We start from the raw sequence: 5944 nt of genomic DNA on the forward strand, positions 1-5944 counted from the left end.
GCAGATCCCACCTGGGAGAGCGGACACCGCCGGGTGGGGCCCTGGTCATAGAGAGCCCCACCAGGACGCTGCTGCACCTCTTTCCCAAGCATTGCTCATGCCCGTTGCAAAATTTCTGGTGTTGCAGTATTGCAGGGGCTGGTGAAAGTTGCTGACAGCATGGCAACCTTACAGCCATGATGGCTCCAGTGAGACTCTGCTAGAGTTGTCCCACGCCCTGCCCTCTTCTAGAATCACTCCACCTTCCATCCCCCCGGGAGACCCCTTCTGGGCCCGCCTCACAACCTGGGCTTTCTCTGTTATGACAGTTGCTGCATTATACTGTCACCCCCTGTTTGGTTGGCACACCGCTTCTCAGATTTTTAGCAGGCATACAACCCACCCGAGTCACCTAAAATGCCCATTTGGATCTAGAAAGTAGGAGGGGCCAGAGTATTGACTTTCCCCGCAAACTCCCTGGTGATCCGATGCTGCTGGTCCATGGACTGCAGGCTGAGAACACAGATCAGTTGTTCTGGACGTTGGTTGCATATGAGTGTCACCTGCAGGCACTGACAAAGACCATTGCCCAGGTCCTGCTGGAGGCAGGGTGTCAGAGTCTCTCAGGGCAGCTCCCAGGAAACCGGACCTCATCCTAGATGGTTCCAGGTCATGGCCCGAGTGCAGGAGCCCTGAGCTGACTGTGGGCTCCTGGGGTTGGCGCCACCCGCCTTGCTCCCCACGGGGGCCCAGCTCCAGGCCCAGCATCGGGCCCGGAAGGTGTCCATCAGTGTGCTCCTGGCTGACCTCGCATAGACCCCGCTTCTTTCTGGCTGCAGCAGAGCCGGCTCTGCCAACGTGCTGTGGCGAGCAGGCCAGAGTGGGGCCGTTTCTGGGTCGGTGGATCTGGCAGGCTGGACTGTGGTGTGGCTTCTGTACTTGTGGCGACTAGGTCCTCCAACTGATCAGAGTCACACGAGGAAGACACCTTCCCCGGAAAACCTTCCCTGCCCCTGTGCCTCGTCCAAGGCTGCCACCACTACCCCTTGGAGCATGCAGCTCTGACAGAGGGCACTTGAGCCTCAGGACCCTTCTCAACACAGAAGCCCAGCGAGAAGAGTTCTCTTCGCCACTCTTCCTCTGTGCTACCTGGGTTGGTCTCCCCCCCTCCAGTGGGCTGCAGGCAGTTGTTTGGGGGATGCCTTTGTTCTCCTGCTGGATGGGGAACACTTCAAGGGAGAGATCAGTGACCTTTTATTTTGGTGTTTCCCAAGTCTGGCACCATGTCATGTTCATTTTTTGTATTTCCAGGTCTGGCACAATAGGTTCCCGAATGAACGAATGGTGATGCCCAGCCAGGGGGACTCCCAGAGAGGACAAGGGGGCCCTTGCAGTGGCATGCAAAGAAACCTGTGAATTCCTGAGGGTTGGAGAGCAGGGCGGCACCTCTGCTGTGGGCCTGGTGTCTGGGAGTTTCCTGGCGGCGTCCACCCACCATGATCTGAGTGCAGCTGACTGGATACTGGTCCTCATCTTGGTCTTCTCAGAGCCTGGCCACTGACACTTGCTCCTGTCTCTCCCTGCACCCAGAGCCCACCGGTGCCAGCAGGAGCACAGCTGTTGGCTGCTCAGCGACCATCCGGGAAGATGAGCACCTGCGGGAGGAAGGCCCTGACCCTGCTGAGCAGTGTCTTCGCTGTCTGTGGGCTGGGCCTGCTGGGCATCACCATCAGCATCAACTACTGGCTGTACCTGGAGGAGGGTGTGGTGGTGCCCCAGAAACAGAGCACCGAGATTAAGATGTCCCAGCACTCGGACCTCTGGAGAGTCTGCTTCCTTGCAGGTATGAGTGCCCCTGGCTGGGGACGGTTCACCGTGGATGGTCCCTCTAAATGCCAGGTGGTGCTCCCCGGGGACCAAGACCTGCTCCTCATTCAAGGCCTGAATCTCCAGCCCTGTCGGAGTGAGACCCTTCCACTCCCGGCTCTCACGCCTGAAAGGCAGGTGTGCCGTGTCTTGCCCACACTGCCCCCAGGGCTGCGTGCGAGGGCACTGCGCAGGTCTCAAGGGCTCGGGCTCTTCAGCCTGCTGGACTACCACTCCCGTAACCCTCCCAGCAGCGCTGCAAGACACGACTTCCTAGCTCCACTTTACAGTAAGGAAATGAGGTTCGGGGAGGTTGAGCCAGTCTCCTCCTCCACTTCCTGGCATCCACTAGTTGGCAAGGGGAGAAACATTGCAGTTTCTCTGCTTCTCTGTCTATGAAATGGCCCGGCCAGACAAAAGCCCAAAGCAGTGCCCTCCTGCTCTGCAGTGCCGGGGAGGCTTTGGATTCAGCTTTCTGGCCCTCACTCTGCTCACTTCTCTGGAACCTGGAGTTGATACTCCAAGATCCCTGTCCTTCATCACTTCCTGACAGTGCAGGACCAGCCCGGCTGGCCAGGACTGCCACAGTGGTCACTGGAATTTTCTCTCTCTCTCTTTTTTTTTCAGTTGGAGTCTCACTCCATCGCCCAGGCTAGAATGCAATGGCACACTCACGGCCACCCCAGCGTTGACCTGCTGGGCTCCAGTGATCCTTCTGCCTCAGTCTTCCAAGTAGCAGGAACTGCAGGTGTGTACTACCACACCAGCTAATTTTTGACTTTTTTATTGTAGGGATGAGGTTTCACCAAGTTGCCCTGGCTGGTCTTGAACCCACTTGCCTCGGTCTCCCAAAGTGCTAGGATTATAGGCTGAGCCACAGAGTCTGGCCTGGGATTTTCTCATTTAAAATACCATTTTAAGGAACTACCTGCCAAAGTGAGGCCCAAACTTTACCTACACAATTACCATTTGTATACCTAACCTCAAACTGTACCCCACATCTTTAAAATAAAAAAATATTTTTAAAAAAGGAGCTACCTGCAAGCCCATGTTCAGGAAGGACCTGGAAATGTGATTCTTGTATCCATAGGTGAGGAGCGGGAACGTTGCTTCACCATAGAATATGTGATGCCCATTAATACCCAGCTGACATCCGAGTCCACGGTCAACGTTCTAAGTAGGTGCCTCACACTTTGCAGCTGGGCCACTGGCTGGACAGAGAGGAACAGGGCAGAGGGAGGAGCCAGGATGACCAGCTTATTCCTCTAAGCCAGCGCCCTTAGACTCCACTGGGTGTGCTGGCCTGAGTTCACGGGAGCTTGCCCTGCTGATAGACTTTCCAGTGGTGGACACAGGTCCCGGAATCTGCAAGTCCAGTGACCCAGGCAGGTGAGAGGGCTTCACACTCAGAGAACTGAACTCTCTGGACCCAGTGAGACTGACTTCATGGTCATGGCCTCATCAGAGTTGATCCTTCCCCAAGAGTAAACTTGCAATGCTATGATGCAATGTTATATTAGCCACCGCAAGTTAACACAACTCTACAGGGTTTAAGGTCTCCGACTGCAACAAGACTGCCCTTTCAGACACCGGCTACAAGCTCATAATCTCCCAGGCCACCTGCGCTTCTGACCAACTGGCTACAAATGGTGGGGGGTTTTCATGACTCCCTAGCTTCACTAATTTGCTAGAATGGCTCACAGAGCTCCAAAGCACCACACTTACCATGACAGGTTTATTATGAAGGATGCAAATCAGGTTCAGCCAGATGCAGAGACACATGGGGCGAGGTCAGAGAGAGTCCTGAATGTGGGGCTTCTAGGCCCTTGCCCAGTGGAATCAGGATGTGTCCCTATCCTACACAGTGAGGTGTCCATCAACCAGGAAGCTCAAGTGAGTTTTTTGTCCAGAGGGTTTTCTGGGGTTTCCTAACATCGACATGATTGGTTGATTTCTCGACCATGTTATTGAACTCAATTTCCAGCCCCTTTCCTTCCCCAGAGGTCAGGCTGATCTAACCTGGCTCAAAACGCCAATCCTCTAAACACATGGTTGGTCTTTCCAGTCCCCATTCTGAGTCACCTCGATAGCATAAACTCAGCCCACCATGAATAACAAAGACCTGTATCCTCAGAAAATTCCAAGGAAGGACAAAAACCAAACCTATTTTTAAAAAATGACAGAACTGCTCCCCTCGTAATTAAAAGTTGAAGAAGACAGAGGCCATGACTATCCCTTGTACCACTCAGAGCAGTCCCTTGCCCATGGAAATGGCGAATCTCCCTGTAAGAGGAAGCAAGATGGAGTGACCAGGCCCTCCCACAGGTTCCATGTGGGCAGGCAGTGTGCACTCCCAGGAGAAAGGTGGTTTATGCCCAGAGGAGATGACAGAAGTTCAGAATATGCTGGCTCTTGAAATCAGACCTTCCAGCCACACCTCAGGGACAAAAGCCCAGCCAGTACTGCAAAGTCCCCAGGTCACTTAGTGGAGAATGGAGCATGGCAGACACAGGCAGGGTGCGTTTGAGGGCCCGTGGGTAGACACTGCCAGGAATACATGCCTCAGGATGATAAGAGGCAAGTATAGCCTGTAGGCTGATGGGCCATCTTCCATCCTCTTAACTAGAAATGATTCGCTCAGCCAAGCCGTTCCCTCTGGTCAGCCTCTTCTTCGTGTTCATTGGATTTATCCTGAGCAACATTGGACACATCCGCCCCACAGGACAATCCTGGCTTTTGTCTCTGGCATCTTCTTTATCCTCTCAGGTAAGTTGTGCTGCCTTCTTTTCATACACTCTGCGCTTTTCATATTTAATTCCTAAACTGCTCTGCTTTGGGAAGTCCTGGAAGTAGGACAAGCTAAGTCAGTAACCCGGGCAGAACTGAGTCAGAGCTGGAGACTTCCGATGCTCTGGGCCCATCATCACCTCCCAGAAAAACCACAGAGTCTCCCGAGGAGGGGTGTTTGAACAGGCTCACCCTGGGTCTGAGTTGGGATCGAAACCAGGGTCCATTCCTCACTCCGTGCATCCCCACTCCTTAAGAACTTTTAAATTCACACAAATAATGAGTATTCCTGCTTATAAGCAATGAATACGATCTGACTTTGGAATAATGGTTTCTTCGCCCCTGAGCCCTCAGCTGACCTCAGGAGACTCCAACTGTCTCCTTCACTCTCCAGTCACACCTCACACCCCGGGCTCTCCCGGGCCCCTTCCACATGGACCTGTCTTCCTGAACTGATGCTGGGCTGTGCTTCCTTCCCTCATTCATGCTATCCACCAGGCCTCATTTTGAGTGCTCAGAAAAAGGTCAGTGTCATGAGAGATTCAAACATGTGACAAGAAATATGAGCCCAGTGCAGAAAGGGCTATGCTGGAGGTCGGCAAGGACTGCCGTGGGGGTCAAGAGCAGCAGCGGAAACTCAGTCCAAAAGTTAGTCAAGGAGGGGGAGAAAGAGGAGGGTGAGAAGCAGGATGTATTGAAATTGGGCAAGGAAGTGAGGGTGGAGGTGAGGAGGGAGCCTGGAGGGCAGAGGAAGGCTGGTGCACGGGGGGAACAACGCTTCACTCCTCACCATGGTGAGAGACTGCGGAAGGCATCTGAGGTCGTCTTAAGGATTCGGGACTTCGTGAGAAACCTTAGAAGAATTTTGAGCTAAGGGATGGCACAACTAGATTTGGATTTTAGAATGACCACTGTGGGGAATGGAGGGAGGGAGGGAAGTAAGATCAGAGGCAGGGATACTAGGCAAAAGCCTACTCCAGTAGCACAGGTGAGTGGTGATGAGGGCCCAGATGGGAGAAGGATAGCAGAAGAGAGAGAAATGAGAGAGGTCAGGTGGCATTTGGGGGGTAACTCAACAGGACTAGGACCAGGCTCCAGAGAAAAGTCGAGGGTTCTTTCTCGAGCACTGGATGGATGGAACATCACATCTTTGCTCAGGGATCACAGAAGGGGCAGATCATGAGTTTTGTGTGGGAAATACTGAGTTTAAGGTGTCCTTGTGACATCTGGGAGAAGGTGTCCAGGAGGCTGCTAGAGGCTAGGGTCTAAGGACTCATGGGAATGACCTGGACCAAAAAGAGAGATTTGGGAG

General features: G+C 53.5%; 1 pseudogene; it reads left to right on the plus strand.

Annotated features, from left to right (window-relative positions):
• The first annotated feature begins 1626 nt into the window (after positions 1 to 1626).
• LOC103253278 lies at positions 1627 to 4611 on the plus strand (annotated as a pseudogene).
• Positions 4612 to 5944: the final 1333 nt, after the last annotated feature.

The sequence above is a fragment of the Carlito syrichta genome, unplaced genomic scaffold (genome assembly GCF_000164805.1).
Source record: "Carlito syrichta isolate Samal-C Ts95f unplaced genomic scaffold, Tarsius_syrichta-2.0.1 Scaffold217206, whole genome shotgun sequence".
Taxonomy (NCBI): Eukaryota; Metazoa; Chordata; class Mammalia; order Primates; family Tarsiidae; genus Carlito; species Carlito syrichta.